Source organism: Nasonia vitripennis, chromosome 2, assembly GCF_009193385.2.
Source record: "Nasonia vitripennis strain AsymCx chromosome 2, Nvit_psr_1.1, whole genome shotgun sequence".
Taxonomy (NCBI): Eukaryota; Metazoa; Arthropoda; class Insecta; order Hymenoptera; family Pteromalidae; genus Nasonia; species Nasonia vitripennis.
Window position 1 is genome coordinate 33,453,090 of NC_045758.1, and position 26,443 is coordinate 33,479,532.

Genomic DNA, 26,443 nt, shown 5'->3' on the forward strand with positions numbered 1-26,443 from the left:
GAGAACTAACTTTCGAGCAAGGGCGTAAAGTAATTGCTCCCCCTCCAGAGCCGCGTATAAAATCTCCGACACCAAGGAGGTGAAAAATACAAAAGCGGGAATTAGCATTCGCGACGCAGCGTAATCGGGGCATACACGCCGCCGCGCGCGATGAGAAGAAAGAGAGCGAAGACTACGACGACTCGGTCGTTGGCCGGCGCGCTGCTCGGACAAGGCTGCCGCAAGGCGACACGGCGGCGGCGGCGCGGAGAAAGACGAACAGCGAAACAAGGAACTTTGTGCGTGTGTGTGTGTGTGTGTGAGGAGAGTTCGCGCGCGCGCGCGCGGCGGTAATCGATTGCACACAGTCCGAGTATTGCGCGCACGACACACAATGCGTATTAAACTCACACAGAGACCGAGCGTAGGTGTATACACAGCTATTATATCGCTCTCTCGCACTGCATAGCTCGAGAAACGCGAACGTGAGAATGCCTGCGCTCCTCTTTTTTCCTTCTTATTCCTTCTGGAGCCCTATACTGCATCGCGGGAGATGAGGCGGCCACACGAACAATCTCGACCTACTAGTAATCGTCCTGTAACGGCCCTTACGCAATCGCGATCGCCTTCCGCGTACGCGTGGAATAACGGCCCAGTATAACGAGGCGAGGAGCTCCATTTCCGGCTCCGGCTCGATATCCACTACGCGTAAAGAGTCAACAGAGGCAAGGGAGTCGGAGAAGAAAAGCAGAGACCGCGTTAACGACGTTGAATTTGTCAAATCCATCCTTAGACAAACACACGGAGAGAAAGATCGCCGTGGGAGGGAGGTAGGGAAAAAAAGTTTAAATCCCTCGTCGCCGTCGTTGTCGACGAAAGGAAGTGAAGGAGGCTTACGGAGTCGTCGAAGGTGGCCCTCATGCTCCCTCATTTGAGTCGCACGTTGTGCTCGCGCGACCCCCGAGTATATATCTATAATTGTATATAGAGAGAGGGGGTGGGAAGTGGAGGCAGGACTCAAGTTTCCAATCTCCTGCTCAAACATTCGAGGCCGGCTTTTTCTCTCTCTCTCTCTCTCTCTCTCTCTCTGTCAGCAGTCACTCCTCTCCTCGTCGACGTATCGAGTCCGCAAACACGGAAATAAACTCTCGAACTCGTCCCCGAACTTTCCCGATGACCTCGTTGAGCCTTCGCGCGGCCGGCTAATGTGATCGCCAAACAGTGTATCGTCTATTTTTCCGTTCGATTCTCTCACGCGCGCGCTAATTATCCGACCTGCTTATTCGCGGGAGACTCGGTCGGAAATTCGGCCCGAATAGCAGCGGCGGAAGAAGAGTCGAGCCAGCTGAGGGGAAAAAGTGCAGCAGAGGTAGAGGAGTGTTCGCGCCAGGGCCGTTGCTGCAACCTCGGGGGAATTTACGTACGTAGGCACGCTGTGTGCGAGCGCAAAAAGAAGAAAGAGAGAGAGAGAGAGAGATTAGGCACTCGTTCGCTCAAGGGAACACAGAGAGAGAAAGAGAGAGAGAGAGGAGTAACAGCCTGCGAACGACTGCAGAAAATAAAGAAGGGGGAAGAGAGTTTGCAGCAGCAGCATCAGCTCTCAGAGTTTGCGAAAATCGAGGACGCTCTGAGCCGCAGAGGAGGAGCTGCGCGTATTCTCGCCAGTTGTTTACACCACTCGTTAGCCAAACTGACAAATTAGTCGCGAGAGCTGAAACTCGATAAATATTTAACTTGCTTTCTCTCGAGGGCCAGCGAGATAGACGGAAAGATAGAGCCTTCGCGTCCGAAAGATGTGGAGATACGAGGGACGAGATATTTTATTCGAGGCGGAAAAGGACCCGACGACGACATCATTCTGCGCGCTAATTAATGCACCCACCCTCGAAATAGACCGACGACCCGGCGGAGCTGCTGCTGCCGCTGCCTTTGCTTTCAAAGGCTCCCCCCCCCTCTCTCTCTCTCTCTCTCTCTGAAGCCGGCGGATGATTATTTGCTTTCGATAATTGAAGCGAGATGAGAAGAATCGCCAGCTTTGCGACCCACGCGAGCAAATATGTATCGAGAGACGGAGTATTTTGGACAGATGGACCGAGTGTATTATATACTCTCTCTAACCCGGTGAGTGGACTTTTTGTACCGCTCGAGTTTTGAAACGGAAAATCGTGTCTCGACGAGAGGCGCTTTACTATGTATGGTCCGCTAGAGAGATGCGTCGGCAGTTTTAATCACTACCTCGATGACGAAAGTCGCGCGTTGTACATCATCGTAATTTCGTTTTCACTATTCACTCCGAATGAAAACTCGGCACATTTCGCAAGAGCCGCCGCCGCCGCCGCATATAAGGGGGCAGTCAATCGAGCGAGCCGAGCTGCTCAAGCTTCAGCGGATCCCGTACGGTATAGCTCGCGCAGCTGCGCACAAAGAAAAGCGGCGGGCAAAGGCTCCGCCGCCGAGAGAAATTGGCGTCTCGCTCGATTCCAGCGAATCGCTAACGGAAGAGCGTTATGCGCGATAGCCGGCGCGCCTCTCTCTCTCTCTCTCTCTCTCTCTCTCTCTGAATAAACTCGCGATTATTTTCTCTCTCCCTTCATTTTCGAATTCTTCCCGGGCTCATCATCATCCCGACCTCTTGGCTTCTCTTCTGCGCGCCGCCGACCTCTGCGATGGAAATCGGTAATCGCTGATCGTAATTCCAGCTTTTTATGATTCCTGCTGCGCATTGTTTTGATACTTTCCGAACGTAAGTGCGCGGATAGATAGGCGGATAGAGCGAAGATGGATGAGGTGAGGAGAAAATGAGGAAAAATACCGTGGAAGTCTGGAAATGAAGATACGCATCCCCGAGTGGAAAAGTCGTACGAGCGATTAACGAACGCAGATACACTCGCAAGCGCGCGCGTTTCGGATCACTAGAATTTTCTTTTTGTCGCGCGAGTGCGGCGTGTGAAAGCGCGTCGTAAATAATTAGTCGCCTGCGTGTTTTTTTTTCGCTCGGATGCAGCGCTGGAATGTAAAACGAGCGAGGGATTGATATCCGAGCGGTATAAAGAGCGGGCGTAAAAAAGAAAGAAACCTCCCTCGTATTAATGGTCGCTCTCTCGATCAGTCATTCATCTTATTCGATTTGGCCGTGTGCGGCTGACTTTACATAATAAATACTGGCTCGCGCAGGGGCCAAAGCCGATCGCGGCTAATCGGAAGATTGAAAGTATCGCTAATGTGCGAAGAAAAAAGAGGAGCGGAGGGGGGGGGGTGAAGACGAGGACTCGAGGGCTATATTACTACTCTCGAGAGGATGGGAAGGGTCTTCTCGAATAGAGAGAGAGAGAGAGAGAAGAAGGTGCGCGCGCGCGAGTAATGGTACGGAGACGAGGACAAAGACGTCCTTTGAATATTCACGATTCATTTCGGGATCCTCTCGCGATCCTTCTGGGAAGAGAACTAGCACCGCTCAAAAAGTCGTTTATTTTTCTCCAACTCGGATGCGCGCGCGGCCCGCACTGCCGAATATCCATTTGTACGAAACTTACGGAACTCTCTCTCTCTCTCTCTCTCTCTCTCTCTCTCTCTCTCTCGACTTTCCGCAATAAATGGGATCACGTCTCTTTTTTTCTAAAAATCTTCTTCCTTTTTTTCGACGACGACGACGTCCGCGTAAACTTGAACTATTCTCATTCATCATCCTGATTTCCCTCACGCTTTTCAGCAATTTATTTTTCGCGCTCGTTCCAACTTTCTGCCAGTGGTTTTGCTCCCGACTATAGCTCATAATTTACCTTCTCTCTCTCGCTAATCACTTATCAGCTCGAGCTTTTTGCGATCGGCTAATATTCGTCATTTTTATAGCGAAATTTTAACTTTTAATTGACTTTGAGCGACGCATTATAGAGCTCCAGCGATTTTCAGCAAAAATAATTACAATCTCCCTCCGGGGGCTTGTTTACGACTTTTAATAACGCCCATCAAGTTGATGAAAAATGTAGTCAGCCGGCTGCTGCTGCTGCCTTTCCTTTGGATTTGATTAAATCGAAAAAAATTTTATTAAGAATTACCGTATATTAAGGACGCGAGCGGCGGGCGACAGCAGCCGAGGCGAATATTTCGGCTCGGAGAGAGAAGGGAAGGGCGTGAGTAGATATACGTATACACATCGAAAGGAGCAGCTGAAGCCGGTGGCCCCTTCTCTCTCTCTCTCTCTCTATCTCTCTATCTCTCTCTCGATTGCGATTTTAATTTTCCAGCGACTGGAGAAGTATCGGACATACCACGACAACGCCCGACATTTCGAATCGAATCAGGATCTTCCGCCAGGGACGAGCGAGAAACGAGAGAAGGGGACGACGAAAATCCCGGCTTTTCCACAGCCCGAGAAAAATACCGACAGCGCGCGTCCCTGAGCACAAATCGACGTTCGCGTTATTTTGAATTTTCGAGGCAGCAGCTCGCTCGAATCGACATCGCGGTTTACGTTAATTGCACGACGCGCGTGTACCGTTAAAGCAAGATCGCCCGCGTGACAAGACGGATTAATGAGTACGTATATGCTTCAATTAAAGCCACGTCGTGTTATTAACGCTGCACGGGAGAGCAGAGAGCATTTGACCAATTACTAGGTCAGCGCTGCCCACAATGCGTGATTCCCAGGGAGAGGAAAGAGCCGAAAATTCCTCCGACCCGGCCGTGTTTTTTCGCGGAGAGCACATACTCCGTGTGTACTTGGCCCGCCAGTCCCAACGTCGACGGTGGCCGCACAGGATGAATTAAGCTGCAGCGATAAATGGAAAGAGAAAGAGAGAGAGAGAGAGAGAGAGAGAGAGAGAGAGAGAGAGAGAGAGAGAGAGAGGAGAGGAGAGAAACTCGACGAATGAAGCGGGAAAGAGAGAAGGACAAAGAGAAAGGAAGAGAGCGAGTGAGTAGTTGCTATCTCGAAAATGTGTTCATCCGGGGCAGCAGACGCCCGCTGTGCAATCAGTGCATATAACGTGCTGCCGCCGAGGCAAGGGAGGAGAGGAGGAGACTTCATTACCGAGGCAAAAAATAGTCCACCACCACCACTGCCGCCGTCGGCTTTTATTATTAAAGCCGTATTTCTTTCCCCGAATCCGAGGCGCTATGAAATCCCTCCCACGCAGAGTGCGTATTTCGATAGATTAAAAACAAACGCCAGCCCCGGCCCGTCTGATGCGTGTACGCCTGTGTGTCTGTAGTATACAGTTAATAAACCCGATGGCGGAAAACACGAATAGGCCATTAGACGCGCGCAAAAAGTCCGCTTTAAAAGCCATCCGCGCGCGCGAGAGAGAGAGAGAAAGAGAGAGAGAGAGTCTCCGCACACGGGGCGAAATTGCATATCTCGTCGCTCGCGCATATTAAAAATATATACGCGCGTATTCCGAGGAGAAAAAGGAGCGACGGCGGCTGCTGCACACGTAACTGAAATAAAAGAGAAGCTACGACACCGAGAGGCATGTGTCTTGCGGTGATATAGCAGGTGACGCGCGCCGGCGAGACACATTGACGGATTCTCGCGTCTACCTCTACGGAGATAATTCGATTCAGATATCCTGTCCCGCGCGCGCGCGCTCTCGAGAGGCTCTCGTCGTCCTCAAAACGATTCAATTCAATCCCGCTAATACCATAGCTATACAGCGAACGGCAATCGCCAGACTAACGTGCCTTGTTTCTCTCTCTCTCTCTCTCTCTCTCTCTCTAACGCATACGTTCACCTCGACGGCGGAGGCGAGTCATTATGCCCCCCGCTGCTATTTGCATGCGAATGCGCCGCCATTTCCACTGCACAGGAGACACACACATACACGCGCGCGCAGACACGGAGAAAAAAAGAGTCGCGCGCGCGGGGTTGAAAAAAATAACGTTTGGCGAGCGCAGGCGCCTGTGAAAATATATGTGCAGGCCGCGCGCGGGAAAAAAAGTTTCTTTTGCAGCAGCAGCAGCAGCAGCAGCAGCAGCTTGTTGACATCCGCCTACCTGCCTGCCTGGCAGCTAGCCTTCTTTCTTTTTATTTTTTGCTACTACGCTTTTTTTGGCGGCTGAGCTTTAATTTTACTGCGCCCCGGAAAATGTACACTGCGGTTTGCGCGCTCGCTCTTTTCTAAGAAACGAGCTTTGTGCGCGCTTGTCGGGCTGCTCTTGTTACGTATTATGACTTTTTGAAATATTCAGTTGCCGCGCGCGCGCGCACACACGCGCTGGTATACCGGAATTGCCGGCTGCTAAATTTTATTTATTTAGTTCAATGCTTTTTTTCCTGGCTAAATTTAGAACGTCCAGCAGCAGCGCAAAGAGATAGAGAGAGAGAGAGAGAGAGAGAGAGAGAGGAAAAACGCAACCGCTGAAATACACACGCTCTCGCACACACAGAGAACGTTTTTATTATATGGCTTTTATCTTTTTGTCCGTCTTTTTTTCCACGTGTAACGCGCGGCGCTTCAACTTATGAATATAAATGAAGTTTTGTGTATTCCGCGTACAGAGCGGCGCTATGTAGGTCTCTCTCGCTCAATTTTAAACGCTGAAAAGGGAGAACTGTTAGAATAAAATAAGATAATCTGAGGACGAAAATAAAAATAGCGCCGCACAGTGGCTTTTGTCGTCCGCGAAATAATAAATTCTCCTCGGATTCGTTTTTCTCATTTCGCCTGAAATAATACGAGCGAGCGTAAATACGCGATAAAAACGGTCGCCCGATAGAAGACGGACAAGAGTGCAGTGCGCGCGTATCGCATCGAAAACATACGGCGAGCGCAAGCGCGTATCATCCCCTTTGAAGCCCCGAAACAGGCTATCGAATTTCCCGTCCCCGACCCTCGCTCGAATTTTCTAGTACAATAACCGAAAATTACAGCGCACGCGACCGGCTGTATATCTCCACCTCGCATCTATCGATATGCGTCAAATCGCCGCATATTACACGTGTCTTTGCCCGCTCTCGATAAAGATCGGAGCAGCCGTCGATTTTCCGTTTTTCTCCCTCTTTCCACAGCGAACACATACACGTATATAGGTGTGCAGTGGCCACAGCTTGAGAGACGTCTCAATGCTCGTCCGGATTTGACCTCGTTCTTTTCACACAGCCAGCAGCAAAGAGGAAGAGAGAGAGAGAGAGAGAGAGAGAGAGAGAGAGAGAGAGCGACAGGATGCCCCGCGGCTGCTGCAGGATCTATTTCGAGGCTTTTTTGGGGGGAGGATGAACTGGAGCAAAAATCATCGACAGAGGATGGATTTGGCTGACTGCGCTTTCCTTTTTTTCCTCCCGCGTGTACAACTCCTCGGGCGCTGCTGCTTCGTATAGGCGTGTGTCTCTGTGTGTGTATCTAGACAGAAACCACCGATCAATCACTTTCGCGGTTTAGCGATATTTTTTTTTCCAAAATCAATCTTCCCCGCCGTCCGCTGCTGCGGGGGGAAAAGCAAATTCGAATCAGCTCTCTGCGCGCGCTTTTTAATAAAAAATCTCCGCGCGTCCGTCGCGCCCATCATTTATCCTCGAGGTTCGCGCGTCCGGCGGCTCAAAATATTTATTTAAAGCAACGTCGAGATTGATACAAAGGCCGCGTATCCCGTTTTCTTTTTCTCCTCTCTTGATTATGTCCTCCCTTCGCTGCAGTCCTCTCTCTCTTTCGCTCCGTCGAAAAAGAGCCCGAGAGTCGCGAGACGAATCGACCCCACAGCAGAGAATCCACTGCCGCTGCTGCTGAGCCGGCGAAAAATCTCGGCCGCAATGATTGATAACGCGCTCCGGGTTATGCGAGCCAATGTGTCCCTCTTTCCTTTTATTTTTTTCCTTCTCCTCCTCCGCCTCTCGCTGGCCTCGCTCTTTCTTTCCCTCCTTCCCGTGTGCCGCGCTCGCATCAGGTTCATATCTCAGCAGGCCTGTCTCTGGTCTCTCTCTCTCTCTCTTTTTTTTGGGCTCGACGATTATACGCCTCAGCGTCGTGTCTGTCGAACGGAGATACTCGGCTCTGTTCGATGCGTTTCGCTGCTTTTTTCTCCTCCTTTTACCTCAGAACGCGGATGATTAATAAAGTATACGCGCATTGTAATTTAAATTTATGTGTCCGCGCTCGGACGAGCTGTAAATCAGCCGCCGCCGGATGAAACAAGTATAACAAATTGGCCCTTTCTGTCCTTATTGTTCGCGCATCCGCTCGATGATTCTTTCGGATTCGAAAGCGATTGTCGCGAGAGAGCTGATGCTTACGATTGATAGGATGACGACGAGGAGGCAATTATTAATATTGCTGCGTTATAAATCCGCGGACAAAGCTATCGTACAGACGATCTCTCGGCTGAGCACTGGAAACGCGCTCAAGTTTACAAGCTCTCGATAATTATAGGAAAAACATTGCGAAAAGGGAAATTTACGAGAGCCCGACGTGTACTATCCACACACACACACACACACACACACACACACAGAGTTTCGTAGATTGCCGGCTCTCGGATGGCCGGGCGCAGCCGGAAAGTTTTCCCGTAGGGACTTTACGAGGGGTAAAAAGTAACGGTTCCCTCAAAGGCCTCGGAAGAATTTTAAAACAGCCCCTCCGCCGCGCGATAAAAATGCACCGCAAGACTTCGAATTTACTTAACTCTCTGCGCAAATACTTGTTACTCTGCTCCCTCCCTTTTTATTAATCCTTAAAGTTCGTGCAGCCCTCGCGAGATAAAGCACAGCGATGCTAACAAATTGTTCCCGTATAAGATTTCGCATTCCAGCAACGTATATCCCCCCGACCGAAGCCACGCGACAGGAAGCAGCAAAAACGAAAAAACTGTGTCACACACCGCATCGCAACGTACAGGCGATGATAAAAAAGGCCTTTTAGAATGTGAGCAGCGCACGAGAAGGAGTCGCGCGCGCGAGGAATCAAGTAGACCCGTGGGAAAAGCAGCAGCAGCAGCATCGCGTATACAGTAGCCGTGTCGCTCTCTAAACGCCGCAGCGCACTACTCTCTGCGGTCGCTACAACAACGCCGTGTCTTGTTATCAGTATGGCTCGTGCGGTCTTCTCGTCATTGATAAGCCGCAGGGAGAGAGTAGCTGACAGCAGTGTGCGGAGGAGGCGCCAGGCGCTCGGTAGGCCGCTTCCGCTTCCGTACACGAGGCCTTCCAAAGGTCGTGCGCTCTCCGCATCGGGAAAAACGGGGTCGAGAGCGAAGACGGCGGCGGCAACGCTTCTCTAATACTTGAAAGCGCCCCGAGGAAAGTGTTGGTGAAAAGCCGAGAGGATCCGGGGGGAACAAGAGCGCCGCCGCTGCTGCTGCCCCGAGAGTACGTGTGAACGAAAAAAGAAGCCGGCCAAAGGGTGTCTGACCTGAGCCGAGAGAAGAAGAAGAAGGAGAGGAGGAGGTGGAAGGTGGAGGGAGTCAATGCAGCCAACTTGGCGGCCGCTGAAATGACGCGCTGCCGCTCGATTCGGGAGGAAAATAATTATTCTAAACTGCAATGCGATGTCGAGCGAATATCTCAATATCGCGTAATCTTAACGCCAAATTTTACTCGAAACCCGTTCCCCCGCGCGTATCGTCGCCACCATAAATCTCGCGTCCACTTTGCGCATCATGGGTCCCCCCCCCCCTGCTCTCGCACATACATTTCGGAACACAACGCGCGTTTTTTCACGCATACACTCTCTCGCGATCGAGCCCCGATGCGACGCGAGTATAAACAACGAGCCTGCGTGAGCAAAACCACAGCAGCAGCAGCAGCGCGGCGGCGGAATACAAATACAAAAGCGCGGCGCGCCTCGTCGTGTGTGTACACACTTCGTCGAAAATGAATCATTCAGCGAAACGTTTACGCGGCGGCGATCGGTCTCCCGAAAAAAAAAAATTCCGCGTCATCAATCATTCGACACGCCGAATGGTTTTTGCGCTCGTGTGCTCTCCCTCTAACGTTTAATTGCAGAAGCCGCCGGAGAGTAATTGGCTGCGGAGAAAGAGAGAGAGAGAGAGAGAGAGAGCGGGTGAACGACCTTGAATCGGCTCCGATTTTCCCCCATTGATTTCACGGAAGAGCCTCGCGATTATGGCACATTTCGGTCTTAACAGCCGGCTCGCGTTGAAAGATCGCCCGAGGCGGCTTACTTATATACGCTGCAGCTCGCACTCACACACACACACACACACACCGTGACATAATCTCGCCGCCTCTTCTTCTTCTTCTCTCGTCGGAAATTCGTGGCTAATAACACGCTTCGACGTACACACCTGCGCGCGATCGTTTTTTGCCCCGACTTTTTAATTGCGCGAGTATATAATACCCGTATCACCTGCTGTACGCGTTGTTTTCGATCGATTATAAAAAATCGCAAGAGTGAAATTTGAATGGGTCGATGAGAAGAAAAAAAGGCAATAGAGTCGTATAGTCAGCGATGAATAATAATCCATCGGTACGCCGCTGAGCCATTGTTCGGAATCGCTCTCTCGATAACACGCTCCCATCAGCGCGAGTCAGTCAGACACAGTCTGCACAATCGGAAAGACTCACTCGCTGCTCGGCGGTTCTTTCTCTCCGTGCAGCGCGTGTAATACACACACACGCCGAGAGAGATAAAGGCGTTGCTATGCGTGCAGCATCGTGAGAAAGATATCGGGCCGCAGATAATAGGAACGCAGCGTCGAAACGCGCGATCAGCCGTCATCCTCTCGCTCACTATATATCCACCTAATTACGATCTAATTGGAGGCTCGAACTCGTTGTCCGCTGCTGCTGGTCGTCTGTGCGTGCCGTGATTGGGCCCTAAAGATCTTTCTCCTCGGGGGCAGTATAATGCCCGAGAGAATTTAAGCGAGTTAAGTCGGATACAATGGACGAATGAATTGACTTACGCTCTCTCCCCGGCTAATGCCGTTACTAGCCACTTTATTTATCGGCTTTATTCATAAAAGCGATGATGCTCCACTTGAATGGAATTCGACGCTGTCGCGAGGATAGTAAAATTAGATTATATCGTCACTTTCGCGCGCGAGAGAGTCAGCCTTATTCTTATAACTCAGGATGAAAGTGTGCGCGCCTCTATTTGCCCGCTCGCTCGCTCATCGGCTTATGAGCCGCCGCGCGCGCGAATTCCTCGTCGCCGCTTGATTTCTTTATTTGTCCGCTGGCGCGCGCTTACGGCAAGATTTACGAGCGATTACGCGAAAATTAGCCACGGAAGTCGCGCGCTAATCAGCCACTACAAAACGCTCGCAATAAATAACACGCGCACGCAACGGCTTAATCCGCGAACGCTGAAAATTCTCCCGTGCGTAATCCTCCCTCGCCAAGAAGGGAAAAAGAGAGCATCGGATCGTTCATGTAATTAACCGCTGTTTCTCTCTCTCTCTCGTTATGAGCTGGAGTCAAAGCACGTCTCCGCGACACAGAATAATATAGAGCATATCACGCGAGCGGTGGCAGACAAGTTTCTCAAAGTCCTCCTCCGGTAAGCCGGGGAATTCGTCTCGTGTGTTCGCGAGAAAAAGAGAGGAGAGCAGGATGCGTCGCCGAGGTGGAGTTTCAGCCCTCCCGGGCCTCCAGTCAAATCTCTTTGTCTCTCTCTCTCTCTCTCTCTCTCTCTCTCTCTCTCTCTTCCTCGGCCAAAGGTCTTTGGCCAGTCTGGAGTCCGGGATTCTCGCACTCGCGAAACTTGCGGTGCAGTCTTCCTGCTCTTTCCCTCCTCGGAGAGTTTTATAGTTCTGTACGGTTACGGCCGGTGTTTTTCGCCGCTCTTTCTTTATACGTACGGATTTACGCGATACGCGTCGTAATCGTTACCGCCGCGCTGCTGATTGCGCGCGCGCGCGAGAGGAGGAAAAAGACTAACGCGAACCAGACGCGAGCGCCTAATGACGGGATATCGAAGAACTCAATGAGCGCCGTATTCGATTCCGATGGCTCGCAATTATCTCGACGCGGATTTCTCCCAGTATCGGCGTTGAAATCCGAGAGGTTTCTTCGCAAAATAGCTGCTAATGCCGCTGCAGATGCCAGAGGAGACTCGTCTGTGTAAAAAGGCCGAAGCATCGCACGCAAAATTCCGCGGCGCTGCTGCACGCTCTCGGTTAGAAAAATTGCGAGAACGAGAAGCGTGGTATATACCTGTACGAGGAACAAAGCGGCCAGCTCGCCGAGGAAAAAAAGAGTCGAGAGAGGAGACCGAGGAGGCATCGGACGGAATGAGAAAAAAAAGAAGAGGAGGAGGAGGAGGAGGTGGTTCGAGGCCGGAATACGGGATGCCACGAGAGCGCGAGCCAGAAAGAAGAGCGAGTTGAGACCTGAGGAGAGAGAAAAAGGGCCCAAAGAAGAGAGGTGGAAGCTCAAGGTAAAATAGGAGCCCGACGAAGATTGACCGGACCACATGGAGCATCGATTGTGTTTTGGCCGCGCGAGATCGTCTGCTTCCTGTTGCCTCGAACTTCCCTCTCTCTCTCTCTCAGACAGGCTTTTCGGACTAACCGAAGTTTGGGTTTTTACCCGCGTGACTTGTTGTTGTTTGTTGCTCTCGCCACATCCCCTTATACACCCGAGAGACGTGCTTCCCAATACGCGATAAACTTCCCAATTTCAACGAGATAATAAATTTCCGCGAAATACGCGCCTACTCCCTCTTCCCTCGGGCATATTTTAACGCGCGCCTTTTTATCGGAGCTTGTAATTAAAACAAACCGCTTAAAAAACTTCATCGGCCAGATTAGCCTCGAGCTCGTTCTACCGCCGCGCGGTCGAAAATTCCACGGGGCACGTGTGTGTGCCCATCCCACCTGCGTAAAAAGAAACATGTGATCCCAGTCGGTGTACGGCCCTCTCTCGAAAGATTCTGATTTTCTTTATTTATGAATTCTCGGCGGGAAGGTCGCTACCGTTCGAGTTTTCGAAGGTCAGCCGATCCGGTTTTGCGTAACATCGAGTCCAACGCTCAAGAAGAAGAAGGAGAAGAAGAACTCGAAAGACGAGTATATAGCATATATAGCACAGCTTTCGAGGAGGAGGCCTCTCTCTGGTTTTACAGTCTCGACTTTAAACGCGCAACAATGGGGAGGAAGTCGCAATTTTGCTTTTCAGAGAGCAGGAACTTTATACCTTAATCTAGCTGTAACCTGCGTGAGAGAGCCTCGCTATTCACGAATCGACGCGGTCCATTGAGCAAAAGAATGGCTGCTACGCCGTGCCGCATTGGAGCGGGCAAAAATAAATACCAGATATACCATTTCATTCATAAAGCGCCGAAGAAAGGAATTTCGTAATTTCGCGCGGCGCAGCTGACGTGGCTGCTCCCTTTTTCCCCGAGTATTATTATTACGTGTTTTGTTGTACTTCGGGGAATTCACACACAATAATCGCGGCTAACCGAGCACAGCAACGGCTGCGTAATCGCCAGGACGCTTAACCCGGCGAGCGAGAGAGATAACCCCTCCGCGCGATATTTTTTCCCGGATGAATGATAAACGAGTTGAAGTTCGCCGCCGACGCTCGCAGTTTGTAACAAGCTGCAGATTTTCTCTCTCTCTCTCTCTCTCTCTCTCTCGCTATAAGCGCACCGGCAGCAGCGGCGGAGGTTTATTATACAGCTTCATACTCGCCCGTCATCCTGTCTAAACATCCTGCCGCCGCTGCTCGGCTAACCCCTGGCGTATAGGGTATTTCTCAAATTTCCAAGATAAATTCGAAAAACGTTATCTACCCTGCTGCTGCTCAGGTACTCGCAAGCGAGAGCAAACAAAAATCTCGAACTCGGGATTTATTAAGCAATTACATTGAATAAGTGTGTTTACACAAACGGTTCATTATCGTTTTCCCTCTTTCCCCACTGCTCTCCGCGGGCCGTCGCCGATAAAAATCTCTCTCGCGCATGCGGGATTCCCTCTTTCTACCTCCGTACGCGCATTGCACGGGTATATATATACCCGTGATTTCATCAAAGTCTTTATGAAACAGAATTTGAATTTCGCGCGCTAACGTAAAAAATCGCGCGGCAGTATCAACGGCAAGAGAAGAGTGAAAGACTCCCGGGACAGCACACGCGGAGAGAAATAATGGAGTCATCAGATTTTATTGTCGAGCTAAATGTCTACGCGCCGTCGCTCGTCGTGGCAATCGCTCGCGCGACCATACGACGCAGCAAAAACGAAGCTAGAGATCGAGGGAAAAAATCGACAAAGACGAGAGAGAGAGAGAGAGCTGAGTGTGGAGAAGAGAGAAGAAGACGAAGGAAAGAGCGCTCGCGCGCGATAGCATCGACTCGGTCAATCCTCGCTCTCCTCTCTTCTCTCTTTCTCAAAGTCAGGGCCGTAAAGAGCGACTCGCTGTGTACGCGAGCGAGGCACGTAAGGCCTCGGCCCGCGGAGCTAGCGTACGCGCGTTTTCTCCCCGGCTGTCGTTAATCTCGCGCGCATATGCCCACGAACACCGCCGACAAACGCCGAGCGAGCCTGCGTGTGTCGTATATAAGTGTACCAGAGAGAGAGAGAGAGAGAGAGAGAGAAATTCCCCATAGCCGGATAAGGAAGCGAAAAAATTCCGACGAATCCGGCGCTGAATTCATTACACAGCGCGACTCTTCAATTAGGGGGAAATCGATCTTGTTCGAGTCTGACTCTCCTCTCTCGGCTCTTATATCACCGACGACGACGACGACGACGACGACGACGACGCGAGGAAATTAGTCACGCATCTATTTTCTCAGCGTGACGGAAGCAGCTGGTACTCATACTTACGCATATTGGTGAGAGCGAGAGTGACTCGCGATAATTCCACGGCAAACATCGTGATTTCTCCCGCAGCCGCGAGACTTATCAACGAAAATCCGAGCCGTCGCCTTGTGCTCGCGACCTACAACGACTTTTCGCGCAGCCTTGACTGAAAAAAATTCCTTTCCATTCACGCAGCGCGCGATGCACGCCGCGCTGTCGCGGAATGCAGTGCCTCGAGAGGAGTAGGGGGAGGGGGGGGGGGGGGAAAGTCCGCGTTGCGCTGCTGCTGGCAGATCCTTTTCCGTCTTTGTTCAGCGGCTTACACACACATGCATACACGCGCACGCGTTTATGCATGCACGCGAGTACACGCGAGGAGAGGGATAGGTGAACGTGCACATGCTCGGCTTGCGAAGAAAGGGAGCGATTAAGAAAGAACAAATCAATCGATCTGAGTTTTCCCGACCGTCATCCAGGCTCTTTCTCGAGAACGGCCTTGCGAAACTCGCGGCGGCGCTGTGTTTTTTCATCATCGAGTGTATGGTACGATCTCTGAGAATATAAGCTTGTTTTATTTTGTATAATATCGTATTACAGGCGTTTTTTCCGCGAAAGCGTCGCGCGGCTATTATCAATCACGACAATTCACGGAGATTGTTGCACTCGAGAGTGACCCACTTATCTCTCTCTCTCTCTCTCTCTCTCTCGCGCGTGCGCGCGCTCGCTACATTCGGAGAATTATAAATATTCAGCGTCGTTTAACGATACGACTATTAGAGTTACGGCGCGACTCGAAAGCGAATTGAAAACGAGTTACAACTCGAGTTTTCTGCGAATGCAGCCGGCGCACCGCAATATCGTAAGACGAGACGACCGACGCAGTTTCGTTGCGAAAGTGATGAGCGTAAAAATAATTCGAAACCTCTCTCTCTCTCGAGAGAGCGAGAAAAACAGCCCGATTTCCAGCGTGGAATACACACGAGGACGAAAAAGCGTGAACGCGAGCTAAAGACAAAAGGCCGGGTCGAACCGAATAATTTCCGGCGTTTTCTGAAAGATCAATCGCGCCCGTGTACGAAAAATCTTTTGAAGCGGAGCCAGGTCAGTGGCGCCTGCGGGGGAAGCCGTCGGTTTAGAGTGTATACGTAGGGGGGGACGATCCCCAAGTCGAATGCATAAAACAAAAATCCGTATACAAAAGGCCGAGGCGAGCGAAAACTACATTCGAAATACCTCGGCAGCTCCTCGTCGATTCCCGCGGCGGTGGCGGTGGTGCCGGGCCCCAAGAGAAAGGACAGAGAGAAAGAGAGTGGGAGAGCATAACCGCCGCGCGCGAGAGGATCGAAGGGATCTCTCTTCCTCCGCACGTTTAGCTGCAGAGAGAATAAGAGAGAGAGAGAGAAGAGCACGGAGGTGAGCTCGAGAGAACGGACGACACACGGGCGCGCGCGCGCTTGCACGTGTGTGTGTGTGTGTGTGTGCTGCAACAGCGCGAGAGGGTCCGTGGGAGCACGCGTCGATCCTTTTCTCTCCTCGCGCGCAGCCGTGTACGTATACCTATACACATGCATGTACGTATGGACAGAGAGCATAATGCTCTCTCGCGAATGCATCAGGCAGCGGCGTGGGAGACCGACGCGTGTAACGAGGAGTTTGTTTAGACACTCGACGAGACACTGAGCGATCGTTGTTTGTTATGATTTATTCGCGACTATGCTCTCCGAGAGGGTTAGTTCGAGTGTAATAAGCTTCGAGAAATTCGCAGTGTATTTTTTTTCGCGGTGCTAGGAGACCCGAGAGAGCTGTTCAACTACAGCGATCGCAACTCTTGCGGAACTCTAGGAGAGAGCTTTATCGGGCTCCCTCTCGTCCTTCAGCCGCGTTGTCGTCGGCTTTTTCCCCTTTTCGCTTGCTCAGAAATGCCGACACGGAATCTCTCTCTCTCTCTCTCTCTCTCTCCGCATCCGCGAAATTCTAAGCATTTCGAAAAATGTTTGCTTTCGCTGAATATACATGCGGCGCGCGGAGAGCAGCTATTTAAAATCGAACAAAGCTCGCCGAATAGCCGAGGAGAGGAGAGAAAAAAGTTCTCTCTCTCTCTCTCTCTCTCTCGAGGGAGATAAAAGCAAGCCTCGGCTAAGTAGGAGAGATCGGAGGGAAAAACTCTCCGCGAACATTTACCCCTTTGCACAACAAAACAAGAAGGCACTCGTGGCAGCGCCGAAGGAAAAAGTTTAAAATCACAAAATTCTTCGGCCATAAGTAGAGTCTGCACTTGCCCCCCTCTCACGAGCTATATACTCCTCCTGGGCTCGAAGCAGCAGCAACCTCTCGATATTCCAGGACCCCAGCGACTCTGTAAACTCCAGCCGCCGCCGCCGCCGCCGCCGCCTCCAAACTTTCCTTCTCTCTCCCTCCTACGTACAGTCCCTACTTTTTCAACTCTATAGAGCATCGGACCGACTGCTATTCAAGGGAGAGGTCCTGTTCGCGTCGAGGAGGAGCTACTGCCGCCCGTACACAGGGCTGAAGGGCGAGAGAGAGAGAGAGAGAGAAGGCTAAAAGTTGCTTGCCGAGATCTCTCCTGTACGGAGGGAGTCTAGGCAGGAGGGAATCCAATCAAATCGATAGCCAGAGCAAACGCGTTAACAAACCTCCCTTCGCAACCCGCCGCGCGCGCTCGCTATCTCTCTCCCCCTGTGTGTAAGCCCCTGCACCGACACGAGCGTCATACAAAGATAGAGAGAGCATATAACGCGCGAATTCACCCGAATAGCAGCTGAACTCTCCCTCTGTGTCCCTCTGCGCCTGCGCCGAGCGAGAGCGATTCTAAGCAAATAGGGGCCATCCTTCCTCCTCCTCCTCCTCCTCCTCCTCCTCCTGCTCTCACTCATCTACTCCGCGTCGTCCTTCTCCTCGGCCCCATTATTTCGTGGGTACCTGCATGCGAGCCGCCGGCAAACACACACGAGAGAGAGAGAGAGAGAGAGAGAGGATGCGGGAGGTATGCCGACGCCGCTGCTCTGATGCTCGGCTGGACGTGTACGGACTCGCTCTGCGAGAGAGGAAGGAGAGCTGTTCTCTTTTTCTCTCTCCGTCTCTTTCAGCTCTCGAGTATTTATACCCCCGGTGTATGCTGCTCCGTGATTTTTTCGGGACAGACGAGAGGAACAGCTCCCAGTTTTTCGGAGGCTCAAGTGGCCGAGCCATCGCTGCTGATAATATCATGTATAATAGCCGGTATGAAAGCTCGAAATAGAGCGCTCGACTATTTCCGCGGGCTTGAACTTGTCGTTTTATCGAGCCTCCTTGCTGGCTTTTCACGGAGATAGAAAGACACTAATCTCGTCGCGCCGTATAATGCCGCTCGTGAGAGCGCTCCACTTCAATCTTTCCTCCTCCAAACAAAACCGAATCGAGATCGCAATCTACCTACAACAAACGTCCGCCGCGCGTATTCAGAGAGAAAAATCCATACGCGCATATTATAAAGGTGTCGGGAGAGATATAATGAGCGCGAGCAATAACTACCGATTTTTTCCTTATCATCAGGGGAGAGCAGCCGCGCGTCGAGAGATAATCAACGTTTGCGGTACGTTCTAGCAACCAGCCATTAGCGTCCGCCTCGAATCGCGAAAAAGGAACGATTCAATTTGCCGGCTCTACGTAGTCGTGAAAGCGGCCCATCGAGTGAGCTTTTATTTTCAGAGGAAAGATCCGACGCTGGAAAAAGCGAAAAGTTTCCTCGCGCGCGACATCTGCCAAACACGTGAGGCAGCGAAGGGACGTATTTTTCTTGTTTTAATGAGCCGTTTATTGCGGGAGGGCGATCTATTTTTGAACAGCGAAATTCCCGACGATTCATACACTCGGCGCTGGTTATATTGCAGGAGAAAACAAATACAAGCAACTAAGTGACTCACCAAAATGTGCAGATAGTCGTATCCAGCGACGACTCGGCGTCGCTCGCTCTTCGCTCGTGTACAGTCGCCTCGTATTGCTGGCCCGCGTGTCCGCGTTCACCGAACAACCAAAAAATTATCACTAGTCACTATGTAATCTGTGCGTAGCCCGCGCTGTTATACAGTATAGGCTGTTTACACTAGTCAACACACAACCGCGCACAAGTTTATCCTCTCCTTTTCTCTTTCTCTCTATCTCACTGTCTCGGCTAAGACTGCAGTTACGCAGCTGGTGCAGCGCACTGTGACAATCGGTTGCCCCTGGCTAGTCTATGCCGGCAATTTCGCCGGGCTGTGGTCGTCGCCGTCCTTGTCTGCTCCGTTGCCGTTGCCGCCTCCGTCGCAGCTACTGCCTTCAACAATCAGAACATGCAAATCAGCGTGATTGAGCGCCGGACGGTACAGAGAGAGAGAGAGAGAGAGAGCCGCGCGCCGACATATGTCCCAGTCTCTCTAACGCGCTCTCTGCACTCCCCCATCAAACACACACACACACGCGCGCGCACGCGTACATACATATGCAGGTATGACTCTCGATTACGAGGAGAAATAATTTTATTCCGATTTTCCGAGCAAAGCTCTTATATGCGTGAGCAGTGTTAAATTTTAGATTTACTACGGAAAGAGCTGCCGTCATTTTTCCCACCGCTTCTTTATTGGATACATTCAAGCCGGCGGATGGGTAGGGCTGCTGAATATGGCGGGGAGCGATCGTTAGTTTTTATGCGGGGAGTGGAGTGAGAGAGCGAAGCGGATTAAAAATTTACACGAGGATGATCAATGTATGAGACGTAGGTGTAAGGCTCTCATCCGCTTAATGTTTTAAAGACTCGGGAGAGAGAGAGAGAGGGAGAGAGAGAGAGAGAGAGAGAGAACGTTGAGTGTGATTACTATTGGGATCGATGAAATTTAACGATGCAATAAACTTTAATATCAAGCGCGCCGGGGACGCGCGATGACATATGCCTCCTGGATAATGAGATAACTTTTTACTCGGGGGATTTCGATCAAAATGTACACACTGTTATTATAAAAATTACAACGTTCTTTTCACTCTCTCTCCCAAGAAACAAAGTCGATCATTTTAATTTTACATATACTCATGAAAATTAGAAGCTACAAGCGCGTCTGATTAAATTCGACGAGAGCCCGGACTAATTGAAGCGTAAGAGAAGGAAATACGTTTCTCTCTCTCTCTCTCTCTCTCTCTCTCTCTCTCTCTCTCTCTCTGTCTCGAAGGGCTTGTAAATTACACGGTCTATCGCTAATTAATCCAACAGCTATATACGAACGATATACCTAGAGAGAGAGAAAAGCGCGACTGCTGGGAATCGAATCGTTAGCGCGATTAATTTTTCCCATAGCTACATTTATACCTGTCTCTTTATTCAACATTACACTGCACTTGTCCGTATCAGCGGGAGCAAAGTTTGTTTCGATCGCGAAACACGCGAGGAATTACTCTCCGGCGTGGTATACACCACAGTATAGAACAGGCTGGTGGCGTCGCTCTAATGTAAACACACGAGAGACGCAACTTTAAACGTAACGCCGGATTAAAACTTTGCCCGCCGGCAGCGAGCCATTTTCCTTTAATGGTCATGGATGCGTCAACTATTTTTTGCCGACGCTGCCACCTCGCGACGAGCACAAATCAACGTGTACGGAATCTCGGCCGTTGTTTGCACTGAATCGAGTACACACGCGCGCGTATAGAAAAAGTGTGCCGTCGTGGCCGCGAGAGCAGAGAGAATGACTGATTCATTTGTTTGCCCGTGACGAGAGATGAGAATTTTTTCGTTGCTGCCAAAATGCTAAGCAACTTTTGAAAAGCCATTAGTCTCTGCGATAGCGCGAAATTTACACAGCGATTGTCGAGAGAGGCTTCCATTCTTCGAATCGATTGTGTTCGCGGCTGAGAAAAGATGAAAACACGTATACCGTCGAGGTATTCCTGTGATACTCTCGAGTGCAGGGGATGCGCGGGAGAAAACCGCAAAATTTTTACTCGACTCGAATAACAAAGGCGCTGCTGGCAATTCGCGGAAACGCGCGCGAAAAAAAATTCAAAGCTCGCCAGTAAAACTGTCGTATAAAAGTCCCGATTCCGCAAATTACACATAAAGCCGATATGCGGGACGTGGCGGCGAAGGATTATGAAAATTTTCGAGCGAAATTTCGCCGCCGTTAAAGTTTTATATTTCGCGCGATATCCTCTTGCGCGGAAGAAACGATACAAACACGGAGAGAGAGAGAGAGAGAGAGAGAGAGAGAGAGAGAGAGAGAGAGAGAAAGAGACAGAGAAGCGCAGTTAAAAATTGTTCCGCGATATATTTCGCTAAAATCGCGTATATAGAAAAGCTCGTAGCTCTCGCTCACTGTACAGGGGAAAACACTTGAAACGTAAGTAATCGCGTATACGCGAGCACTTTTAATGTTTTACGAGTACTAAATTCGTGAAAGATCGTCGCTCCGTTTTCTAGCGATCGATTCCCTCTCTCTCTCTCTATACCTCGGCTTCTCGGCTCGGCGAGTCGAAAATTACCGGCGAGCCAGTATGGCGCCGATACTACTCCTTTCCTTTCCTCCCACACCGTCTTCTCTCCTCCTATACGTTGCTTTTCTTCCCTTTCGTTTGTATACGCGACTGCTCGCCCATGCGCCTCTACGTTTACGCCGTACACGCACACGCACACGCACACTCGAAATGCCCCCGAAATTCCGAGTGGCACTTGTACTCACTTTCGAGTGCGGTTTTCAATTAATTTCCCGAGCGACTATTTTAAGTTCTCGTTCGCTGTCCGACGTCGATTCGATCTCAGTGTATAAGCGTGACGAAACGTACACGAGTATAGCTAGGCACAAAGGGACGAGGATTACACGCGGGCAACATGCGGCATAAAATATGAAGCGTCTTGAATCGTATGGGTATCTATATCAAATTATTCAGTGAAAAAAGTGTCTCAGCAGTTTTTATCGAGAAAAGTGTATCGTCATAATGACGACGCCCACAGAAATAATTCAGGTGGATTCAAAATAATTCTGCCGTCTCACGCCCCACCCCCACCTCTGCCCGCCCCTTTCTACGGAAAAAGTTCAACGATCCATCCCCGCGACCCGGCCTGTATACACTATTTACTAACTCCGTTTTCGATAAGTATAAACTCGCGCGTAGGAAAACGTCGAATAACAACAAAGAAAAGCCGGGCTAAAAAGTGAAGACGACAGCGCTCTCGTCGTCATAGTCGCGTCGAGAATTCCTGGCGGGGCTGCTGCTGCTGCCTCGAGAGAAAGAAAAACAAACAAAGCCGCGGAATTCGTAGGATAGCGGCGCGAGATAGGCGCCGAGAGGGAAAAGCCTCTTTAACGGCCGAGAAAAAGATCAAATAATTGTCAATGCTGCAGATAGAGTAAACAATGTATAGCAGCCGCGAGGAAGAGCTCTCTCCGCGGTACATCGATATCGAACGAGAAACTGGAGATACCTGTAGGAATCCGCGCTGCATGAAGCCGATACGGCGAGTTATCGGATTAAAAATATGTACATCCGTGACTCGAATTTTATCCCGGGACAACTCGATCCAAGTTTTAATGCAGCTGAGAAACTTTTCCGCAATCCCGCGTTTGTCGGGGGAAAAAAGAAGGCAAGTATCAAATATTTCTTCTTTTAAACGAATCTCCCCGGGCCCGAGAGTTTGTACCCGCTCGCGCAGCGTAAATAAAAAAGACTATTTACAAACTTTGCAGGCCCCGCCTATCTCCCGGCACGATGCACACGTTCACTGCTGCAGCAGCGCGAGACGCAAGAAAGCGCAGAGAGCGAGCTGCCATAATTTATAAAGCATCTCCTTAATTAGCCACTGCGTGCGCGTATACACGCTCTCCGTTTCGAGGGGAGAGAAATTGAGAGAAGAAAGAGCTTTCGACAAAAAAAAAGCCGCACTCGGATAGAGGGAAAGCAGGTTGTTGCACACAGCAGTCGCGCGCGCGAGTGACTGACCCCACCTAGTTTTCCGAGAATCCCGAGTCTGCCCCTGAGACGATTTTCCAAAGAAAGCGCACGTCGTAGCTTCCTCGAGCGGCGCACTCGACGAATAACGAGAAACATTCGTCAGTTCTAGCGTCTCTTATCACTTCTGAATCTTTCTCCGGTCTATTCTATCGCTCTTCGATTGCAACAATGCACGCGTGCATCCCACACATACACACACTCACACTCGCCAAAAAAGCCGCGCGTACACCTCCCGGCGACTCCACCTACTTTTTTCAGCGAAACGCGCGTGGCAGTGCAAAAGAGCCACCGCGCGAAACTGCCGCAGGGCGAGACGCGATCGAACCTAACCCACGTCCGGGTGTATTCGGCGCGACATGCTATCGCTCGCCCATGAGAGAGACAGGTTACACAGAGAGAGAGAGAGAGAAAGAGAGGTAAAAGAGGGCAGGGGGCACTCACTGGCAGCCGTGGTCGTCGACGCCGCCGAAGGTACAACGCAGGGATAGCCGGCTGCAGGCAAGCAGGCGTGCGCGCGCACCGTTCGCCTCTTCGTCTCGCCGCACGGGCGCGACGCTCCTCTCTCTCTCTCTCTCTCTATCTCTCTCTTGGCTGCTGCTGCTCACCGAGAGCAAAAAAGCCCGAGCAGCTCCTCGTAGCCGCGATCCTAACCTCTATCTCTCTCGGCTCCTGCCTGTATATACCGTGGCACTCTCGGCGAGTCTCGTCCTGCCCGCAGAGATCCGCTCCGCGAAGCGGGAGAGCCAGTAGCTAGCGCCGCCGTCAGAGAGCTTAGAGTAGCGGAGCTGCTGCCCGGAGAAGGCGTTGGCTCGACTCCTGCTGCAAGCTGGAGGACCGTTGACGGGGGTGCAGGCTGCTGCTACTCGACTCTTGTCGCTGGCGGTGGCGTAGTCGGCGCGTTCTCCTGCTGCCGGCAGCGTGCGCCGATTGGCCGCGAGCGGCGCGCATTCCCGGCGCTAAAATGGCGATCGAACTGTCACGGCCAGGAGCCACTCTCTCTCTCTCTCTCTCGCGCGCGCGCGCGCCTACCGATGCGATGCACCGATGCTGCGGCTTATACGCTCTCGAAAACTGTATACCTCTCACTGGTGCGACATCGAGCGACTCGGCGAGAGACGCTGCTGCTGCTGCTGCTGCTTCGAGGAAAACACACTGGTTGACCGCGGCGTTGCCGTGCGACGCGCAGAATCCGCTCTCGGATATATTTTATCTCGGCAACACAGCACACACACTCACACTGTCCGTCTAGTATCCTCGCGCACAGCTCTTGTGTATATGTATATATCACTTATCTCCGACGATCGGCGCTGCTTATCGAAAACGTGGACCGGCGACTCTTTGTTTACTTGTATGTATGTATATGCGCGTATCGCATCAGCGTAACCTGTGCCTCCGATAACCTATAAGCGTATCGTAAATATAGAGCTCTGGTCGGGCTGAGCGCGCAGTGTTGCGCTTAGACAGCACAACGCTCTGCAGAGCACACACTGCGGATCGCCAGGTAGAGCTGCTGCTATACGAACCGCTTGCCCGGACTCACGGGACTCGACTGGGGCTGCGCTGCGCTCTGCCGGCCCGAGCCCCGTCTCCAGCGCGCAGGCGTCGACCTCTCTTGCTCGTTCTTTTTCTCCAGTCTCTCTCTCTCTCTCTCTCTCTCGCTCTTTCTCCAGCGCTATACACCGCACAGTCTGCTCGTGCGAGAGCGACGGAGACGCACACAGCTGTGTGCCAGCTCCGCTGCGTTCCGGCCCCCCCCCACCGACGGGAGCGGCGCGCCCCCCTGTCACACCGCGCAGTGACGTACCGAGAGGACCTGGTACCCGGAAGGATTTTTTTACCCGCGTGCATAGCTATGCGAGGATGTTTACGTTAAACAGGGGGGAAACGGTAGTAGGCGCGCTGTACGTCGGACGTGCATTATTTGGATGTGCTTCCGAGATGAGCTATCGGTAACAATGCGTAAATATCGAATGATGCCGGGGCTTTGTGTATACTCGGTGCAGATAAACGAAGCCACGTGAAACTGAATCTTTGATGTATGGAGAGACGAGCGAGCGTCTATATAATCACATGCTCGTTGGCGATCGCTCGCTACGTATTTTTACGTAACCGCATAGTCCTCGTCCTTTACATAACGAGATCGTATATGCATCATCTCGCGTTACTGCGGCGCGACGAGCGAGTGTATCCTTGCGCATTCTTGTGAAAAAACGGCGCTTGTATTAGCGACTGTTTTATTGAAAACTGCGTCGATTCGCGCGTGCACCCAATGAAATTAAATTCTAATTCTTTATCAGAAAATCGCACGGCAGAAGAGATAGAAAACAACCCTCGAATAGAGATTCCGCGGGGTAGCCAATGGCAACTCAGCCATAGCTTTGTTCTCTTATTCGCGCTGTAGCTCCGAAATCAAGTTTTTCTCTCCCTCGATGTTCGAGGCAACTTCTGAGGCGTCTCGACTACGTTATAGCTATACGGCTGTATCGCGCGATACGCGCACCGTTAGTTATACCTGTCAGGTACTGTTCTACCAATCTTCTCGTTTCCAAGGGGGTGGAGTGGGTGGGGGGGGGGCAACCACCCTCGGCTTTTCATCTCCGATATTTCCACGCGCGCATTCGAACGAGCGGCAGTTCGACGTACACCCGGCGCGGATTTTAATTACCGACGTGTGCCGTGCTTTAATTATAAACACAGTTATATAGCTGATGAAACGAAAAAAAAAAAAAAAAAAAAATTAGTCGCATCCCCGGAAAAATAAAAAGCCCGAAATATAATCGAGCGTGTAAATTTGTCCAAGCCGACGACGCTTTTTTACGACTATATACATACACCGCTTTACTCTGCTGGCCCGATAAAAGTCGAGGCGAAAAAACGCGCTCGCGTTATACGTATATATTTTCCTATAATTAATATTGACCCACATATCCAGCCGCGACGGCGCGTAGCTCTTTTTGCATTCGCATTTACGGCGGTCTCGCACACACGGCATTACTGCAGTCTGTATACGTAGGTACACACACACACACACACACATAAGCCGAGTAGTTTACATCGTACTCTTTTGCACCGCCGCGGCAGACTTTTGTTAAGTGATTTCAGACCCTTTGCCCAGGCGTTTTAACGAGCTAGTTGCGATCGTAAATTTTAATTTCGAGCATTCAAGCTCGTACACGAAGCCCAGCGCTTTGTAGACTGTCGGCGAAAGATCGCACGACAATTATTATCGCCTTAGCGCTGTGATCGAGGAGAAAAAAAAAAAATGTTAACGAGATGCCTGCGCTGTTATAATATAAAGCCGGTGTACGAAATCGCTCGTAACGAGTCCGTTCGATTTTAACAAGATTGATGTTCATAAGCATTGGAGAGGACGAGCTCGCGCTGCGAAAAAGCCAAAGCACCGTCGGGGGCGCGCCCTCGACATGAACCCGAGAGCGCAAAATCCGCGCCTATAGTCGCATTATATCATTGCATTACCGACTCTCAGCTGATACACGCGCGACGAGCCCCTATAATCGTTTGCCCATATACACGCGTGGAGCGAGCAGAGCACGTATAATAGCCATCGGCCGGCGCTGCACATACCCGTAGACTACACAAAGCAAAGCGGAGCTTTGATAGTTAGCGCTCGTCGCTAAACGAGCTCCGAGTTACGAACGCCCGATTTCCCGCGTTGGGGCATATTTTTTTTTATTCGTTTGACCGCCAGTGACTCGCGCAGGATATCGGATTACGTATACTATTTTAAATCGCTGCTACTTTGAAGCTCGATAATCCAAGGGGCTTGAATTTT

The 26,443-nt window shown here is 51.1% G+C and overlaps 1 protein-coding gene across 5 annotated transcripts in view; it reads right to left on the reverse strand.

The window, feature by feature from the left end:
- LOC100116811 (plexin-A4) overlaps positions 1-24,402 on the reverse strand; it is a 176,867-nt gene extending 152,465 nt beyond the window's left edge. Inside the window, exons 1-4 of one of the 5 annotated variants that reach the window (XM_032597499.1) lie at positions 24,174-24,402; positions 23,730-24,050; positions 23,334-23,606; positions 18,600-18,991 (exon numbers count right to left, since the gene is read on the reverse strand). The gene's annotated coding sequence lies outside the window, so the exon portion shown is untranslated. Of the gene's footprint in view, positions 1-18,599; positions 18,992-23,091; positions 23,607-23,729 lie in introns of all 5 variants that reach the window. The other 4 variants (XM_031924382.2, XM_031924380.1, XM_032597498.1 and 1 more) reach the window with 4 other exon arrangements.
- Positions 24,403-26,443: the final 2,041 nt, after the last annotated feature.